This window comes from Schistocerca serialis, chromosome 4, assembly GCF_023864345.2.
Source record: "Schistocerca serialis cubense isolate TAMUIC-IGC-003099 chromosome 4, iqSchSeri2.2, whole genome shotgun sequence".
Lineage (NCBI taxonomy): Eukaryota > Metazoa > Arthropoda > Insecta > Orthoptera > Acrididae > Schistocerca > Schistocerca serialis.
The window spans coordinates 512,043,787-512,063,985 of NC_064641.1; positions in this window are offsets into that span (position 1 = coordinate 512,043,787).

The window sequence follows — 20,199 nt, forward strand, 5'->3', positions numbered from 1 at the left end:
GAAGACGGCCTAACGGTGTGCGGGACCGTAGCCCAGCTTCATGGAGACGGTTGCGAATGGTCCTCGCCGATACCCCAGGAGCAACAGTGTCCCTAATTTGCTGGGAAGTGGCGGTGCGGTCCCCTACGGCACTGCGTAGGATCCTACGGTCTTGGCGTGCATCCGTGCGTCGCTGCGGTCCGGTCCCAGGTCGACGGGCACGTGCACCTTCCGCCGACCACTGGCGACAACATCGATGTACTGTGGAGACCTCACGCCCCACGTGTTGAGCAATTCGGCGGTACGTCCACCCGGCCTCCCGCATGCCCACTATACGCCCTCGCTCAAAGTCCGTCAACTGCACATACGGTTCACGTCCACGCTGTCGCGGCATGCTACCAGTGTTAAAGACTGCGATGGAGCTCCGTATGCCACGGCAAACTGGCTGACACTGACGGCGGCGGTGCACAAATGCTGCGCAGCTAGCGCCATTCGACGGCCAACACCGCGGTTCCTGGTGTGTCCGCTGTGCCGTGCGTGTGATCATTGCTTGTACAGCCCTCTCGCAGTGTCCGGAGCAAGTATGGTGGGTCTGACACACCGGTGTCAATGTGTTCTTTTTTCCATTTCCAGGAGTGTATTTTATAGTTGTGATATTATTGTAATCTAATTTATAACTTAAATATGTCTTGAGGTATTAAATTACTATCATAGTAGAGTTGTATTCATCTATTTTGATAATGTTGTATCTTGACGCTGTCTGTCCAGCTGTGGCTGGTGAATGATAAAGAATTGGTAAAAATTGGTAAATTGATATAAATTCTTTGGCTATGAGAGGTTGCAGTATTATTCAGAAGAGCTCCGTCGAGCGGAAGCAGTTGTCAGCCAAGGAGTGACAGGGAGTGTTGTGTCACGGCAGGGTGAGAAGTTTCGATGGTGGACGTGCCACACAGAGATTTTTATTTGAGATGTTCCGTGACGCGTAATTGTAGACAGTAGCTAATTTGATATGACTATGTAGAGAGATGGATCATTTGGAAAACAGTAATTGCATTGAGCTTATTTTGCTGCAAGTGCTAGTCGAGCAATTATTGTAGCGAAAGACTTCATTGTGTTACACAATATCCACGTGTTGGTATCCAGAGGCAATTACCAGTCATGTGTTCAGTATTGTAATTAGTTGCCGCCTACCAAGATTAACTTAAAGATGTTTCACTAGGAAAACAAAAGATTAAATATGTACTCTATTTGCCTGCCAGAATGGCCGAGCTATTCTAGGCGCTGCAGCCTGGAACAGCGCGACCGCTACGGTCGCAGGTTCGAATCCTGCCTCGGGCATGGATGTGTGTGATGTCCTTAGGTTAGTTAGGTGTAAGTAGTTCTAAGTTCTAGGGGGCTGATGACCTCAGAAGTTAAGTCCAATAGTGCTCAGAGCCACTTAAACCATTTTTGTACTCTATTTAAAAAGTGCCTGTTAAAAGTATGGTATGGTTTATGATAATGCTGAGAAAGATGATGTTAAAAAAGAGTAATAGTTCATGTTATTTAGGTTTCATTCCAATTGCAAAATACCCTCTTACTTATTTATTTACGAAACACTTCACTGAAGCTTATCCCAACTGTTTAAGTGAAAAATGTGGTTGGTAACAAGCTGCCCTGTCATGCATCACACCATTGCGTGAACAATGATTTTCATTTTTCGAAAAAGGGCAAAGGAAGGTTTAATTTGCTAATGGAGCCTGGTAAACGAATTAAAAAGGCAAACTGCTTTGTGGTGATTATTTCAGCTCACCATTTTTTCATGCAGAGAGAGCAGAGGCGAGTTATCTATCGCACGATAAGAAAAAATTGTAGGGCCTAAGCGAACCTTTGTAAGAATTTTAGAACCAATTTTCACCTACAAAATTTCACAAAAATTCAATAGATACGTTTTTATAACAGGGCATAGTTTTTGTTACGTAACAGTCATTGTGTGTGATTGTTTCATGAGTAAATTAATTTGTATCACATACATCAAAAGTAATTTGCACAGTCATGTTCGTATTTAAAACTAAGATAGCAAAGGCGATTCTGGATCAGACACTGTAATCAGAAGTTAAAAGTACTTGCTTTTAAATTGCTAGCGAGAGGTTTTGGCTCACATACAGTTTAAATTTACCAATAGGAAAAGCATATTAATTTCACCTGTTGATGTAGCTTTTGATTCCGCAGTTAGATCAAAAAGCTCTGCTCTGCAACTGCGTCTACAAGGAAAAATTATTGATACACTTTGATCTTCTCGTTGTATTTTCGTGTACTATTAACAACTGTTTGCGCACTGCATAGCTTTGTATGATTTCTTGTGTTTAGTAATCATTTACCGATTCTGCTGTAATATTTGTGATTTTTTCATTCATTGTTCTCTACAACTGTATCAACATGTCAAGAATCACTGCATGCAAATCAGGTGTCAGACGTTTAGGAAATGTTACTTCTAACGAGTTATTAGATGTAAGAAAGATGAGTGAACAGACCTTCTCAGATTAGTGATTCAAGTGAGGTAGGTGTGACAATGACTGATGGACACGATCAGAGTATTAACCTCACAGTAATGGAAGATGAACATGAGAATGCAGTAGAAGATTTCATACTTGAAAATAATTCTCTATGAAAAAACATAAAAATAAAATGTATGTAAAATAAAAGACATAAAATAAATTTAAAAAGAGACATGTAAAAAATAAAAATGAAAAAGATAGAAAGTAGAAAAAAAATAACTTGACAAGCTTTACCTGTTTGTGCTTTTGACTGTATATTGTCTGTTTTTGATTTTTTGTAATGATTGTCATGTTCTGTTTTAACTCTGTGATGTTAAAATAGCTTCAGTGCTAACCAGTATGGTACATATTCTGCTTTGTTGTGTTGTTTGTGATCAGGTACTTGTCTTGGCATGGATGTGTGTGATGTCCTTAGGTTGGCTAGGTTTAAGTTGTTCTAAGTTCTAGGGGACTGATGACCTCAGATGTTAAGTCCCATAGTGCTCAGAGCCATTTGAGCCATTTGTCTTAGCACTGCAAACTGCATTTTTTTATGTTTTATGTTCATTTTCTGTAAAGTCAGCTGTGGCATACCTTGATATATGCTACATATATACTCGTTTTTAATATGCAGGGCGTTATTGAGATGCCGAAACTGGTTTTCTACTGTAAATAAGATAGCTTCTTAAAACATATGGCTGTGTGGCAATTTCCCTTGGTAAACATTCTGTACGAAATGACTTGTCACAACATTGTAGCTCAGTGGTTGAAGATTGCATCTTTCAGCAGCAGTGTAGAATTTGGTAGGAAGGATCCTTTGCAACTTACTCTGACGAAAGTAACCCCCTTCCTATTTTAACAGGAATCCTACAGCTGGGAATGGGAGTGTTATGCAACTTGTACTGGCAACATTACTAGGAAGAGGATAAAGCAAAGTTCATCTTCAACACACAAATACTGCCGAATTTCGCAGCTGAAAGAACAAGGGAATCAGCATGATATGCGCATATAATAACAGAGTCCGCCAAGATCACTCAGCATTCCAGCTCTGTCACAAAACACAAGAACTCATTGCGAACACGACATAATTTCTACCAGTTCTGATAAAAATTCTGATAACCCTAAGCCAGTCCCGTTTACCAGTTCAGAGGAATTTGAATCGTTGCAGCGTTTCAAACAAGGTCAGACCACCATTTATTAGCAACACAAGCACGATGTTAAGAAAATTCAATAACAGCATTCTTGCATCGAAAAGAAAATCGATCAGGGTGTCAATGATAGTAGATGAGACTGTGTTCCTTTTGGAGATTCTGATGAGCAAGCAAACTCATGGTATGTGGGAGAGCTTATTCGTGAACATGAAACTTTTTGAATACAAGTAACTGGGATGCATATTGTGATGTGAGAGAAAATTCATGTTCACACAAGAATGATGGATTTGATTACAAGCATTTTCTTACTGTTAGGAAGTTCAAAGTTTTTCGAAACGTTGCTAACGAAATTCACTCATGGAAGTGGCTGCAACAATTTGACTATTCTCTTCCACATACACATTTATGTGCCGTTATCTTGAAGGTGAACCAGCCACAAGAATGTGTTCATTAGCACATGAACGTCAGACTTATGGAGACTTCTAACACGCGTTTTTGACAGCTTACTCGCTAGAGACAACACTAGAGCATATTAATCACAGCATCATTAAGCTTAATAGCTTCGAACAGTCTGATTTCTCAAGACCAGCACGTTTTTTCGAGCACATGGTGCACAAGAGTCAGTTTTTGAATAATCCTTGCAGCCCCTCCAAACTAATACGAACCTATTTGACGAAATTACCTGTTCGATTAACACCTATACTCTTGGCTCGTCGTTGCGAAGACTGTATACTAGAAGCATTTAAATGCCTGTTGCGAGAACTTGTATTCGACAACGAGGAGCAGCAAGCGCGTAATAAAAGTTACAACAGAGTCAAAACTATCGCCACAACGTCATCCACTGAAATTCAAGAGGATAATTTAACAGTGGTCAGGCTGATAACAGACATGCAATCAGACATCAGCCATGTAGTGCAAATAATTGGCATCACAAATGTTGTTTTCACAATCGGGGAGGTTACCCAGGCAGAACTGAGACCGCGTTCTGTGGAGTCAAAGAAGTTATGGGAATGAAAAAAATTTTAACGGTAATAACTATGTTGAAAGATCTAATCAGAATTGGCAAATTTTAGCCTGGAGTAGAATCCTGAGATCATTGACATTGGGCCATCACACCCACATAATAATCCGAGATGAGATGGTCCGTCACAATACTGTCATGCTGCGCATCCGAAATCCGATACATTTCACCCAACAGTAATGAGAGTAGTTCTAGCTCATGCGTGGCACTAAAGCATGGTAAGGCTCTAGGAGGATTCCTGCTGGCATGATTGCCCACCAATATTGGCTGTCCTCAGACAGTAATGTCTTCAAATAATGCCAGTAGTTATCACCCAGAAAATGGCGGAAATTTTCTTACCTTGTATTTTATTTTCAAGTTTTAACAGAAAAGTGGGTTATTAGGCTTTCTAGCGTCAACGGTCGTTGATGGAGAACTGTATTTGGGACATTCATTCCAAGAGCAATTGCCTTTTGTCTTTTGGGAGCTGGATTTGGAATCGTCTGAGATTTTTAAAATAGCTTCTAGTTCCGAATCAACACGGTACAGCATGTCCGAGTAGGTAGATAATGTGGCGAAAGAAATTCCCCTACAAGTTTTTAATAAAGTCTGTCTCTCTGGAAACTTTTCCTACTCGAAAAGAGAGCCAATCTGACGCCCTCCTGAAATCAGGGAGTCACCGTACTCTTTCCACTAGTTATCGCAGTGTTGTACTCAATGTGAATGTAAAATTTGGAGCTCATCTCAGTTAGGTCCTAGGACCCAGGATGCTAGGTGGTCTCTCCCAATGTTGCTATAGAAGCTACCGCTCTGTTCTTGAGAACTTGTTGTTTGGACGCTTATCCTCTGGCAACTCCTCAAATTGGACATATGTAGACGTCTTCTCGTCTTTATACAGTTTGAAACGGATTTTTTCGTTATCGAGACAGTGACGCCTTATCGACTCTACGAGCAAAATAATAAAGTCCCTTAGAGATCGTCCAGAGTATGACTAGCTCATTCTTTCTGGACGAATTTGCTATTTTCTGCTTCTCTTTCAACGAGGCAACTCAACAAATCAGCTGCAGCATATGATAAGGTGTCTGAAGGAGTAGACTGAGAATGTTGTTGTGGTCTTCAGACCTGGGACTGGTTTGATGTAACTCTCCATGCTACTCTATCCTGTGCAAGCATCTTCATCTCCCAGTACATACAGCAGCCTACATCCTTCTGAATCTGCTTAGTGTATTCATCTCTCGGTCTCCCTCTACAATTTTTACTCTCCACGCTACCTTCCAATACTAAATTGGTGATCCCTTGATGCCTCAGAACATGTCCTACCAACCGACCCCTTACTCTAGTCAAGTTTTGCCACAAACTTCTCTTCTCCCCAATCCTATTCAATACCTCCTCATTAGTTATGTGATCTACCCATCGAATCGTCAGCATTCTTCTGTAGCACCACGTTTCGAAAGCTTCAATTCTCTTCTTGTCCAAACTATTTATCGTCCATGTTTCACTTCCATACATGGCTAAACTCCATACAAATACTTTGAGAAACGACTTCCTGACACTTAACTCTATATTCGATGTTAACAAATTTCTCTTCTTCAGAAACGCTTTCCTTGCCATTGCCAGTCTACATTTCATATCCTCTCTACTTCGACCATCATCAGTTAATTTGCTCCACAAATAGCAAACCTCCATTACTACTTTAATTGTCTCATTCCCTAATCTAATTCCCTCAGCATCACCCGACTTAATTCGACTACATTCCATTATCCTCGTTTTGCTTTTGTTGATGTTCATCTTATATCCTCCTTTCAAGACACTGTCCATTCCGTTCAACTGTTCTTCCAAGTCCTTTGCTGTCTCTGACAGAATTGCAATGTCATTGGAGAACCTTAAAGTTTTTATTTCTTATCCATTGATTTTAATTCCTACTCCGAATTTTTCTTTTGTTTCCTTTACTGCTTGCTCAATATACAGATTGAATAACATCGAGGAGAGGCTACAACCCTGTCTCACTCCCTTCCCAACCACTGCTTCCCTTTCATACCCCTCAACTCTTATAACTGCCATCTGCTTCCTGTACAAATTGTAAATAGCCTTTTCACCCTGTATTTTACCCCTGCCACCTTTAGAATTTGAAAGAGAGTATTCCAGTCAACATTGTCAAAAGCTTTCTCTAAGTCTACAAATGCTAGAAACGTAGGTTTGCCTTTCCTTAATCTTTCTTCTAAGATAAGTCGTAGGGTCAGTATTGCCTCACGTGTTCCCATATTTCTACGGAATCCAAACTGATCTTCCCCGAGGTCGGCTTCTACCAGTTTTTCCATTCGTCTGTAAAGAATTCGCGTTAGTATTTTGCAGCCGTGACTTATTAAACTGATAGTTCGGTAATCTCCACATCTGTCAACTTCTGATTTCTTTGGGATTGGAATTATTATATTCTTCTTGAAGCCTGAGGGTATTTCGCCAGTCTCATACATTTTGCTCACCAGATGGTAGAGTTTGTCAGGACTGGCTCTCCTATGGCTGTCAGTAGTTCTAATGGAATGTTGTCTACTCCTGGCGCCTTGTTTCGACTTAGGACTTTCTGCTCTATCAAACTCTTCACGCAGTATCATATCTCCCATTTCATCTTCATCTACATCCTCTTCCATTTCTATAACATTGCTCTCAAGTACATCGCACTTGTATAGTCCCTCTATATACTCCTTCCACCTTTCTGCTTTCCCTTCTTTGCTTAGAACTGGGTTTCCATCTGAGCTCTTGATATTCATACAAGTGGTTCTCTTTTCTCCAAAGATCTCTTTAATTTTCCTGTAGGCATTATCCATCCTACCCCTAGTGAGATAAGACAGAGAATAGTGCCTGTAAATTATCCATAAATAAATCTGTGTGAATGCATTTCAAATGTTCATGCAGACTCTGTTATCCACCTACACTTAAAATGAGGGTCGCTCTTACTTGTTTCACGAAAACAGTGAGATTTAAAGGTTTACTTTCGATTATTAGTTACTACACTTCTGGGGTTTAAAGACAAAAGATCTGATGACACTAAATATCCTACAACAGGTCGAGCAAATGCGATGTATGTGCCCCAGTCATAGAAATATTTTCTATGGTCCAAATGGGTTTATGGGTACTAAGTTTACAGATCAGCAAAACCGACATATTTAAAAATCATTGTTGTCCACCATGAGAAGATTAGGTTGACTTAATTGTCCTATAAAATGTCACGTGCCTTTATGAGAAAACACCGAGAGCTAGATGAAAGTAATGAGACTGAAGGCGTTTTCTCTAAAAGCATTCTCGAAGTGATCATAGGGTCAGTGTGTAAAATTAGTTGGCCTGCTTATCGGTGATAATGTCCAACAGACAAGCCGATGACAAAACGATAAAGAGGACAAAGTGGTTAGAGACTTCGAGAGATATCGTAAATTAAAAATTACTCGGGAATGAAATGCTCATAAACGGATATTTCTTAGTAAGTGAATGTTCCTTTTAGCACTGGAAAAGAAGGTATTATGCAACAGCAACAAAATTTACTAAATAAATAACTTGATTGGTGAGATAGAGAATCAAGCCTGGCTATTCATACGTAAGGAAATAGCGTGGGAGAATTTTCCAAAATGGTAGTTGAGAGTGGAAACAGAACGATGTACCTATTATGGGATATTTTGCTGTGAAGTCTGATGTGAGGCACTTCGGTGACTGCTTTGAGATCACTGAAGATTTTGGTTCTGAGTGTACGCATCCTGTCGGAAGGCATTGCTTGAAAGTGTAGATCCTGCTTTGAGCTGGCCGCCACCATAACTGCTGCTGCCTGGGAAATGCTGCCGACTAATGGGTGCGTAAACTAATCGACCATGCACCACCAGGTATTTAAGTATGCTACAGCATTTATATCAGAGTCTGCGTTCCAGGGTTCCATTTATCTCATAATAATATTCAGTTCTGAGGAGAGTGACCCTGACATAATTTTTAATATAATGGGCACATTTATTTTATTGCTGGTTTGTCTACTAAGGATGATAGGAAGTACCTGATTTCTTCTTTCTTTTCTCCTTACTTTCTTTCCAGTAGTTTTTCTTTCTTTCTCTATGTTTTTCTGTATGTTTGCCATATATAATCATTTCATTTGTTATTTAATGCAAATGCTGCGCCCTGGTGGAATTTTATACTTAATTAATGTAACTGTTACGAATTAGCTTCTCAAGCTGAATGCTATAATAGGTCTGTCACCATACAAAATATCTTACCACAGCATGAGGCTAACAACAGTATTACTTACTGCAAGGACCAGACCAGTACCCACAGTCTTTGCTCTTAGGCTGTTTGACTGTCACTATCCACTTGGCAGTAACTCGTCATGGTAATCATGCATAATGGTTCTTGCCCGTCTATTGGCAACTGTATTCATTTTATTATAACATTTACTCATGAAAATGCCTTTTTCTAATCACGTAGTTCGGAATTCATCCACAACACCTCCTAACGTCACTTGATGTCACCCAAATGTCAGTCCATACCTAGAAGTAGAATTGACTGCCACCATTGTTGGTAACGAGCTACAAAATTATTTTAAATTTATTCGTAAATAGGTAACACAATACCCTATCCAGGCTGCTTCATCTGCCCTTACCGATGTTGCTTTATGGAACGCATAATGTTAGATATGGCCTTCAAAAACCTCCTTCATAAAAATGAACAGGACCTTTTTTGGGGAAATTTAATGTATTTAAATAGGATATGTATTCGGTGGTGGCCACGGTTTTCGCGTTATTCACAAAAAAGCGTACAAAAGTGATCTCCTCCCTTACACTCTTCCCTCATCAACCAGGATTTCTAGTACGTTGTCCCTGACACTCCCTGTTATAGCTGTACAAAAATTTCCAACTACACAAAATATTCCCGGTAATAGATCTTTTTTGTCTTTATTGATTGGGGTGTTACGCCGCCAGCATTGTAGGCTATTTCATCAAAACTATTAATTAGAAAGTGCCCTTGAGGGTAATGACAGAAAAACGACTTCTGTAATCGTTACGCTAAAACAAATTACGTTGGCAATTCGATCTAAATTTAGCCCTTACATGCACAGTAGTTTCGTAGTCACGTAGCCTGACGAATACAACGAAGTAATTGTTTATTTTAGGCTGTTATAATTCACAAAACTATTAGGAAAACCTTACACAAACGTCGATTTTTACAACTTGCAAGTGTGTGACTAAGCCGGTGGGGTAATGAGGCCAGGCAATGAAGACCAAAAAAGATCGAATGTGGAAAATAATTTGTGTAGTCGCAAATTTTTGTACACTGAATTTGAGGGAATGCCATGAACAACATACCAGAAATGCTGACCGGTGGGGGCTGAGTATGGAAGCAGGAGTGCGTCTGAAGGTCACTTTTGTATGTTTTTCTTGAATAATCTGATGACTGCGGCATTTAGCGAAAACGTATCCCAGTACAAATTTCCTACAGAAAAGATTCTATTCATTTCTTCTGTAAGACTACTATACTTGAGTCGGCGCAATTTGATCCCTGACAGCTGGCGATGCTGTTGCCAGCTTTCAGCTACGAAGTGCACACAGCTATAGGCGAAAACAATAGCCGTCTATAGAGCTCCAGCAACAGTGAGACGTTGCTATAGGGACGTTTGCAAAATCGCATAACGTGATTGGCTGCAGTAAGAGAGCGGAGCTGTTACGCTCAACCCACTGCAAATGTCAGGAATCTTCTTACAGCCTCTTCACTATAGTTTGCGCGTAGCCAGCGAGAGAATACATAAATCTCGGACGTGGTTTAAGAATGATACATTTGACATTGCGGGTTGCATGAAACGACATCGGTAGGGGCAGCTGAACCACCCTGTATTCTGTTCTCAAACTGTCATTTCCTTACCTATGTATCAGCACTACAATTGAAAGCCAGTCTACACCGTTAGGTCTAAACAGGGGATTTTTCGTGATTGCACCTTGAAACTCAGTCGACCAAACTAATTCACTGGCTACAATGCGGAGTTACAGGCGATTCTTATGGTACTGGAGCAGACGAGATGTTCTCGTGATGCCACATTCCTAATCTGCTTCAATTCCTTATGTGCCTTGAAAGCCATCCAGAGAAGACTGTCCAATCCTTCTAGGAAGTGCTTCTTCGCCAACAACGTTCGGGAAGAACACGATTTTCTGCTGGAAATGAAGGCATGTGAAAATCAAAACAAGGAATTAGTAGAAGCCACACCTGAGGAGGCATACAGAATATCTACAGTAGCAAACTGTGCAGTTACCCAGTGTGTAGTGTACACACTGTCAGGGTAATGCACCAGTGGGATGGAAAGTGACAGATATGAGGGACAAGAAGCTGCAGTTGGTAAGATATGCTGTGTGCTGTGACAAAACCTCTTCCAGCCATGGAGGCAACATGAGGTGCAGCTAACAGTCCTCTGGGCTCTATGGTGTCCAAAGTATGTGCGAATTTCTTCTCTGGCGAGAGGACTCACCAGTTTGTGGTGCTTGTAGCATATCAACATAAGGGTGATTCCGTGATGATGTTAGGAACTTTCAGCGATGATGAAGAAGGGAAATGTTTCAATTTGAAGTAAGGGACTCTCGTACGCAAATGACCGGATCGAAAGCTGTAAGTGAAAATCGTTCCGATAACACCGACGCTGGAATTAATGTACTGGTGTTGCGAAGATTGAAGGGTACGCAACTTTCACGGTTAGTAGGTAAAGGTAGGTAAAGTTCCACGTTCTGGCCCTAGACAGGCCAGTGGGGCCCGTCTGACTACCGTGTCTTCTCTGCCAATGACGTCACCAGATGCGGTATGGAAGGGCATGTGGTCGGCACACCACTCTCGGAGTCCTTGTCGGATTTCCTGATCTTGGAACCGCCACTAATCGATCGAATAGCTCCTCAGTCGGCCTCAGCCTCAGAAGCTGGGTGCGTAAGGGATCGCCCCCAGACCCTCGACATGACAGGCAGTCGCGCTGATCATTCAGTTACGGAGGCTGACTTTCAGAAGAGATAGTAGGACCAAAACAAGAAAAAAATGTTTAGTGAACATGGGCTCTAAAATGCACCTCTCAAGAGCTATGGACACCTGTTCGTGAGAAGAGATGTGTTTCACAGTATTGAAGATGAACTAATGTTCATAGCTCTTAAGGTATGCTTTTTAGAGGACATGTTTATTAGGTATTTTTTTGTTGTTTTGGTCCATACTATCGCCTCTGAGAGTTGCCTACCCCATAGTCCTATGAACAACACTTTCGTTACATGTATTCCACTGTCCGAGATATCTGAACGATTTTTGCTTCTAGCTATCGACTCGAACGTTTCCGACCAGGATCCTTTACCTCAGTCTGATACATTTACCCTACTCAATCATTCCTGAAAGTTTGTAACATTACCACAGAATCACCCCGTATGTTTGCCACATAATACAAGAGTGCATCCAACTAAGGCTTCAGAGGGCAGTCCATAATTTAATTAAGGATTTTCCCTCTGTCACCTGTGCCCATTCAGTTTCCCCAGTATTCGCAACTGTCTGCCACACGTCATGGTGGAACATTCCTTTCGCGCTGTCTACGACGTGCTCAGTGGCTCAGGCGTGGCTTATGGCACAAACTGTTATCCAACATCAACTCTTTTGCTAATCTTTGATTAAACAGAACTTAATTTGAACTGAAATTTAGATGATCTGGATGCAACTTGACTTTTAATAAAATGCGCAACCGAAGTAAAACAATTATCTGGTTCTAACCAAAATTTCCACTTACCTCGTTTCTTGACAATATTGTTGAAGATTTCTTGAAAGCACAACAGCAAACAGCAAGCAGGTAACAACTAATCTAGATTTATATTTGTAAATAAAATTTCCAAACTATATTCAAAGAGTTGCATATTGTATGGTGAAACGTGGTAATGCATAGTGATGAACACTGCGGTTCGGGAGAGTAACTATTTGTATAAAATGATATTCCAATACAACGATTTTAGAATGAATTATATATTCAAAAATGCAGAGTAAAACTTCACATGAACCTCACACATAACATTAACAGTTTCACTTGCATGTAGCTGTATACAAATTAGAAAAAATAACTGTCGATCGTCAGTATAAACAAGAAAATAAACACTACCACAAAGGGAAAACACAAGAAGTTCAGTGACCGTACCAATTCACAATACAGAGTGGCGATTAATGCTAAGCCACATCTTCGCAAAACATTTTCCAATCACAGATGGAGACAAAAATACACACTTCTCGAGTTATTGTAAAGTATAACTGTTACATGCTCCATTGCTCTGATGAAAAAAATGACACTGTATGTTTTGGAAAAAGGTTGAATAATTTGCATCAGATAATCATAAACTCCACACAAAAGAAATAGCTGTGTTGTCTCAAGTCACGTTACCTTCTCTCACTATTGTCATCCAGCCACTTCTTCTCAAGGACTCACCTTTTATGCTTACAGACACAAAATTTATCTCCATGGCATCAAATTGACTGTAACGAGAAACAGGGTCCCTACGCCCTAACTATTACTCACTTACTCTTTCTCTCCATTAATCATTATAATCATTGCCTCATTCTATTTCAGTATGCATCATAAATCTCATAATTATCATCTCAGCTACCTAGCCAACATAAATCTTATTATTCCACTACAACATTAATCATATTCGCTGTCTTTGTCTCAGTATACACTTCAAATAACAATTCCCTGCTCTGTTTCGGTCCATTTATTTCCGTGTAAACAACACTTCATAGGTATATTCGTAAATATTACCGTTTAATATACACAACATAACTACCTCACAACAGATTCTGAAAAACTTCTTACATCGAAATACCTATCACTCTTCTTTCTAGACAAACAGTTACCATCCTAAGAGTCTGTATATCTCATCAAAAGTGATAGAAAATGTTATATGTCTCTGTATTATCATCACTGTGTGTAGAAAAAATATTTCTCATCTGAACAACACACAGCCGATAACCTGTGTATTGTCTCAAAACTGGTTAAAAAAGTACTGTCAGTATTCATTTTATTAGAAATTATTATTTCTTATTCCGAATCTAGATGAAATATCTAATTTCATAGCATTTTGTATAGCGCACATGTCGTGGCAGCAAATCGCTCGATTTGTTGCATAATAAATGAAGCTTGTTGCACGACAATAGTCGCCTGATTCGTGTAGAAAGTTGCCTGTGCGCGACGGGAATCGCTCTGGCATAGGGTCCAATGGCATAGTTTGTCGCTATTGTTGCCATGCGCTGTAATGATAGAAATATTTTCGAAATATGTGACTTTTAGTTCGATCAACTGGCTAGAACTTTAGTAAATAGAGTAATCCTGCATATGGTTTGATATGCGAAATGTGATGAAGTCCCTTGCTCTTGTGTGTCAGAATAGTTTCAGTTTCGTCCTCTATTGTTTCTTCGTCTTTAATTATCTCGTGAATTTGGTGATCTGTTTTCAGCTATTGTTATCTGTAGGTCTGGGCGTGCCCTTTCAGAATTTTGCCACGATGAATTATGGTACTGATTACTACGACTGCGTTGGTTGTTATTTGCATTATCGTTGATGTGCCATACGTTTTGCGGATTTGATTTACCCGAATGGTATTCACGAAAATTTGCATCTGCGTTAGAGAATTATCTGTCATTGTAGTGATCGTTCCAGTAATCGTGATTACACCTAATCCCATTACTGTAATTCCTGAGATGGATGTAGATGTGATCATAGTCTTTTTTTTTTTTTTTTTTTTTTTTTTTTTTTTTTTTTTTTTTTTTTTTTTTTTTAATGGACTTGTAGTCCGGGGTGATATGTTACAATACAGCATCACCGATCTATTGCGGTCTAACTGTGTTGGTGAGGCAGTAAATTTCCTGTGCAATTTCAATTTATGAAGTAATGTTTGAAATGCTTCTAAATCATCTTCACATTTGCCGGCCAAAATTACGTGCCTCAATTGTCTAGGTAACTTTGTTAAACAAACGCGGATTAGCTCTGCCGGACTGAGTGGGTTTTGATAAGTGCGGATTTCTGCATTCCATATCTTCAAAGCATTTTGCTGGACTCGAGAAATCACACTGTTCAAAGTTGCGTAACATTATAATGCTACATTTTGCTCGATCTTGTGTGGCCTGCGACCAGTAGGCTGATTAAAATGCTCAATAGAAATCATTTACGCTTTGGCTTTCTCTCACTATTGAGCGCATTCTTGCTGCAGGTTCATTTTCCAAATAACTGGAGAGAAACACTAATTTGTGTTCAAGGGCTAATTTGGTGGTAAAGAATGAAGGAACTGATCACACCAAGCTTGGGGGTGAATTTCGTTACTATAATTCCTGAAAACTTTGGATTTACGTATGTCAAAAAGTGCTTGTAATCAAAGCAATCATTTCTGTGCGAACCAGATTGTTCTCTATTGCACCACATTGGCCATTCATTATCGTATCTGAATGTGCGGTATTGTTCTCGTGGAAAATCACCTAAACGCCAGAGATTGCCAAAGTTTTCTGACTATGATTGTAAACGGTCAAATTCGTCTTTAGCGTCCTCACCGCTAAGTTTTCTTTCAAAACGCCCAAATTTTTTATTCATAGTGTTCCTATAACGGTTGTTTTCCGATTAATTTTCTCTTGGCTCTCTTTAAAATTTATTACTGACTGGCATTCTGCTGTGTCTGAAAATTGTACTGGCATTGTGTCATTTGAATCTCTATTTGCACTGGTTGACAAATTTGTCGTTTTCATTATTAGGTCATCAACTTTTTCTTTAATTGTGCTTAACCGTTATTTTTGTTCTTCAGAATTTAGTTTTGAAGTTCCCACCCGTTCGCTAATTTCGTTTACCGTTGTGTTACATTATAGTTCTTTCTTTTATCTGAGTAACTATCACACTCGGAACTACAGCGTTGATTTGAGCAAATTATTCATCCTTGTTATTACGCTGACTTGTTTTCAGGTTTTCGTGTTCTGTTTCAAGGTCACATAATCTAGTTGTATAACAGCCGATTATTGGTTGAAGGTCATTTTTGATTTCTCTTCTAAGTTATTTACTAATTTCTTCCTGTGACTTGTCGATTTTCTTTCTCATTTCACCTTGTCTTTTGTCGATTTTCTTGCTCTTTTCGTTTTGCGTTTTGTCGATTTTCTTACTCATTTCATGTTGTGTTTCTTCAAGCATCTGGCGAATTGATTCTAGAAAATTTGTCGAATTCGCAAAGCGTGATTCTACATAATTGTTCACTGAAGGTGATATGTGTTGTGTTCGTTCAAAAGACGATGACGCAAAACGTGATTCTGATGTGTCTGTTGGCACATGTTGTAAACTTTTGCACGACTGTGACGACTTCTGTCGGCTTTCGCTAGACTGTGGCGACTTATCGCCGACCGACTCAACTTCAAAATTTACGTGTTCATTAACCATCGTTTATCCTGTTTCATAATTATTCGCTAAATTGCTCAATAATTGTGGATCCACGCAGTTTCCTTCAATGTCATGTAAACTATTGGTATTTGCTAATTGCTCAAAATAGTTTATCTCAGCCTGCACAGACTCGTTATTTTGAAACACCTTCTGTTGTCTTGTGCTGCGAAGAACTTTCATATTGTTTTCTGTTGTACCAAAAATGATGAAACACTATTACTGGTGAAGCAAAATTGCTAAAATTACCAAACAAACAAAAATTGTACTATCGTGTACGCAAATATTCAACAATGAAAGCAATTTACACAGAACCTGGACTATTATGGCAACTGTTTGCATAATAAAGTAATCGATAATCGTCACACGAACAAAATTTCACAAACTGAACACAGAATTTTAAATGATATGCCTGAAAAAGAAGTACAACATCAGTCAAATTAGCGAAGTGGTATTTTTGCTTTCGAGAAATACAGCACTAACTCTACTATGTATAACCAAAAGAACCATCAAAATATCCTGACAGAAAGGTCGACGTATGTAACCTACCCTATTCCGTTCTGTACGAAATTTAGCCCAACTTTACCTCCCACTCTACAAAAATCTACATATTAGCAAAACTGTCCCCATAAACTGCTATCCAACTTAAGGGGAATTCGAATGAAAAATTTTTTTTCACATTTTTGGATTTTTATCTCATTATAAAATTTGCAATTTTCTGAATAAGATGACATATATATCTCTTATAAACTCACATGGGAAGTACTTTATTTTATTTTTTAAATATAATCTACACCGGTTGAAAATGTTAAAATTTACTTCAAAATCTAATAAAATGAGTAATGTTTTATATAGAAGGCAACGGTTTGCTGTGTTATGAAGGTTAAATTACGTGTTTTTATTGGTAGCACTGTCAAAAACAATATCGTTGCATTTCATAGTATAAACACGCGTTGTGCGTCGAAGTGCTAGCGTTTTTCCGAGGAAAAGAGACGAATAGATTGGTAAATCTCTCAAAAAGTAACGTATAAGACCAAAACGAAGTGTTTTTAAGAATCGTGCGTTTCATGATAATAGATTTTCGAATAAAGGCGTGTGAAGTTACAGACAATGAAATACAGGCAAAATCGTCAGTATCTAGAGAAACACTCATTAGTGCTTCGAAGATTAAAATAAAACGTTGCGATACACAGTTTTCTCAAAACGAAAGTGATATAAATGGTAGGTTAGTTTATATTCTGATTGATTTACACATCCTAACAAGGGTATTAGGTGAATGTGTGTGTTGTAAAATATGTGGAGGGCCAGTTAGTTTACGTGAATACAGTGAGATATCAAATGGACAAACCAGGAAACTTATCATTAATTGTGTCAGTTGTAAATATACTCATTCATTTTAGAATTCTGATTAGTGTAAAGATAATTATTTTGAAGTAAATGTTAAGTGGTTTTATGGATTGAGAGCTACTGGGAAAGGACACACTGCAGCAGAAACAATGTGTGCCGTGATTAATATGCCGCACCCACCTTGTAAAATTGACAAGTTTGCAGGATTTATTGGATCTGCTGTGGAATCTGTTGCATGTGAGTCAATGAAGGGTGCTGCAAACGAAGCTGTCGAAATAAATGCTTTTGATGGCACTTGGCAGAAGTGCTATGGTGAGGAGTGTGGATACTGGAAGGGTAATAGACTTCCAAATTTTAACCAAACATTGTTATAAGTGAATCACGGAAAGAAGAAGGGCATATCTGTGACAGAAATTGTGAAGGAACAAGTGATGGTATGGAGGCCTCTGCAGCTATTGAAATTTTTAATCAATCTGTGGATGAAAGGGGAGTGTGTTACACTAAGTTCTTAGATGATGGATACTCAAAAGCATATAACACTGTAGTAGCCGCTCAGCCTTATGATGAGAAGATTATCACAAAACTGGAGTGTGTTGGTTATGTCCAGAAGAGGATGGGCACCAGGTAGAGGAAGTTGAAACAAAGTTTGAGAGACAAGAAACTTTCTGACGGTAAAACCATAAGAAGCAGGCTGACAGACAAAATGATTGATGAATTACTGCAGTATTATGGGATGGGCATTAGAAATAATACTGATGATTTGTAGAAAATGAAGCAGGCAGTCAGCTGATGGAAAATCAGTATACCACCATTGCCCTTCTGGACCTGATTCATGGTGCAATTATCGCAATGCCCAGTACTCATACAGTTCATACAGCCATAAACATTCCATCCCAGCAGCTGTCAAGCGTATCATAAAACCTATTTACAGAGACCTGTGAAATCCTGAATTACTGAAGAAGTGTCTGCATGGTCAGACTCAAAATCCCAATGAGTCGTTCAGTAATCTGATATGGACTCCTTAGCAAAAAATGTTTTTTTTAGAATGAAGACACTAAAGTGGGGGTCAGTGATGTTGTTATTGCATTTAATGGTGGCAGCATTGGTAGGGTGAAAGTGCTACAGCTTATGGGAATTAATCTTGGAGCAAACTGCACCAGAGAACTTGAACGGATGGACAAGTTTTGCATTTATAAAACAGAGTATGCAGCACAGTTGGCCACTGAGGAGTCCAGAAAGAAGAAAAGAAGAAAAAACTTGGAAAAAGATCAAGAGGATCATATACAGTATGATACAGGGTGCTTCTGAGTAACTAAAAAAATGAAGCATATATTAAGTGAGTTTCAGTCTTTTGAAACTTTAGAAGCCGTTCCTGAAATTTTACATTTTCTGTTGCATTTTTCCCTAAATCTCAGAAACCACTTCGAGTAGAGTATTCAAATTTTCAGGGAGTAATAACAAACATATGAACTAAAGAAGAACATAATGTTATGTATAATTAAAATTATTTAGAATAATGTACAAAAAAGGTACACAAAATTTTAACTATATAATTAAAAATTGTATTTCCAAAAGCACTGGCTGAAATGCAGTTATTGTAGTTCAGTAGACTCAGAACATACAGTTTATTGTCCTGTAAAAGTTTCATGTCAATGGCTACAGTGGTTCCTGAAATACAGGTAAGCCAAGTCACTAAATTTAACATTGTCAGGATAGGGCGTTCCAACTTCCCTCAAACTCCTATGCTAACCTTTGACTAAACCGAAATTAATCTGAACTCAGTTGTAATTGATCTGAATGCAGCTGTCTTTATATAAAATGGGCAACCATAGTAAAACAATTATCTGGCAGTAATCAAAATTTCTACTTATCTCGCATCTTGACATAATTGTTGCATATCTCTCGAAGGCACAACAGCAAACAACAAGCAGGCAGCGGCTAAGCTAGGTTTCTGTTTGTAAATAAAATTTTCAAACTATATTCAAACGTTTACATACCACGTGGTGAAGTGTGGTAATGCGTAATGATAAACAGCGCGGATGGGGAGAGTAACTATTCTTATGAAATTATATTCCAAAACAACGATTTTAACATGAAGTATATAGTCAAAAAGGCAGAGAAAACTTCACGTGAATTTCACACATAACGTTGGTTTGAATAATACTATGCTTAACAATGTGAAAAATGATTTAAGAAGTGTACAGTGTTAACACAGAATTTCTATAAAAACCAAACAGCTTAATCAGGTAATATGTTAAAGCATAACTCAGGGAAGTGGCGTGGTCTTTCTCTCAACTCTGAGCAAATGTACAAAGTTAGTTAGCTGACAATAATCGTTCTGGAAAACTAGCTGTGGAATGTTGCAGTCTTACCTCAAGCTTCTTCTCTTCAAAAAATCATAACATTATTCAAAATTTATGTTCTCTTCGCTTTCTTATTCATCCTTGCTGTCCTTTACAATCAATCTTCCTTCATCTAACAGATACAATCACAAGTCAGCACAGAATTACAGAATACACAGTATTACAGAATACGTCCATCACCTACCACACTTTAACTAAGATTGTATCAGACTGCGCAGAGACACAGACTGTGCCACGACAAGACCAAAGATTGTTTAACAGTAAGGTAACTTGCTCCCTCTCTGACGTCCACATCGATAACATAGAAAAATCAAAATCACATGACCATCTTACAAAGTATCTCACCAGTGAAAAGCTTGTTTGTATTCGAAACGGGAACTATAAGTCAGGTTATCAACTAACAGCATTAGTACCCTTGGTT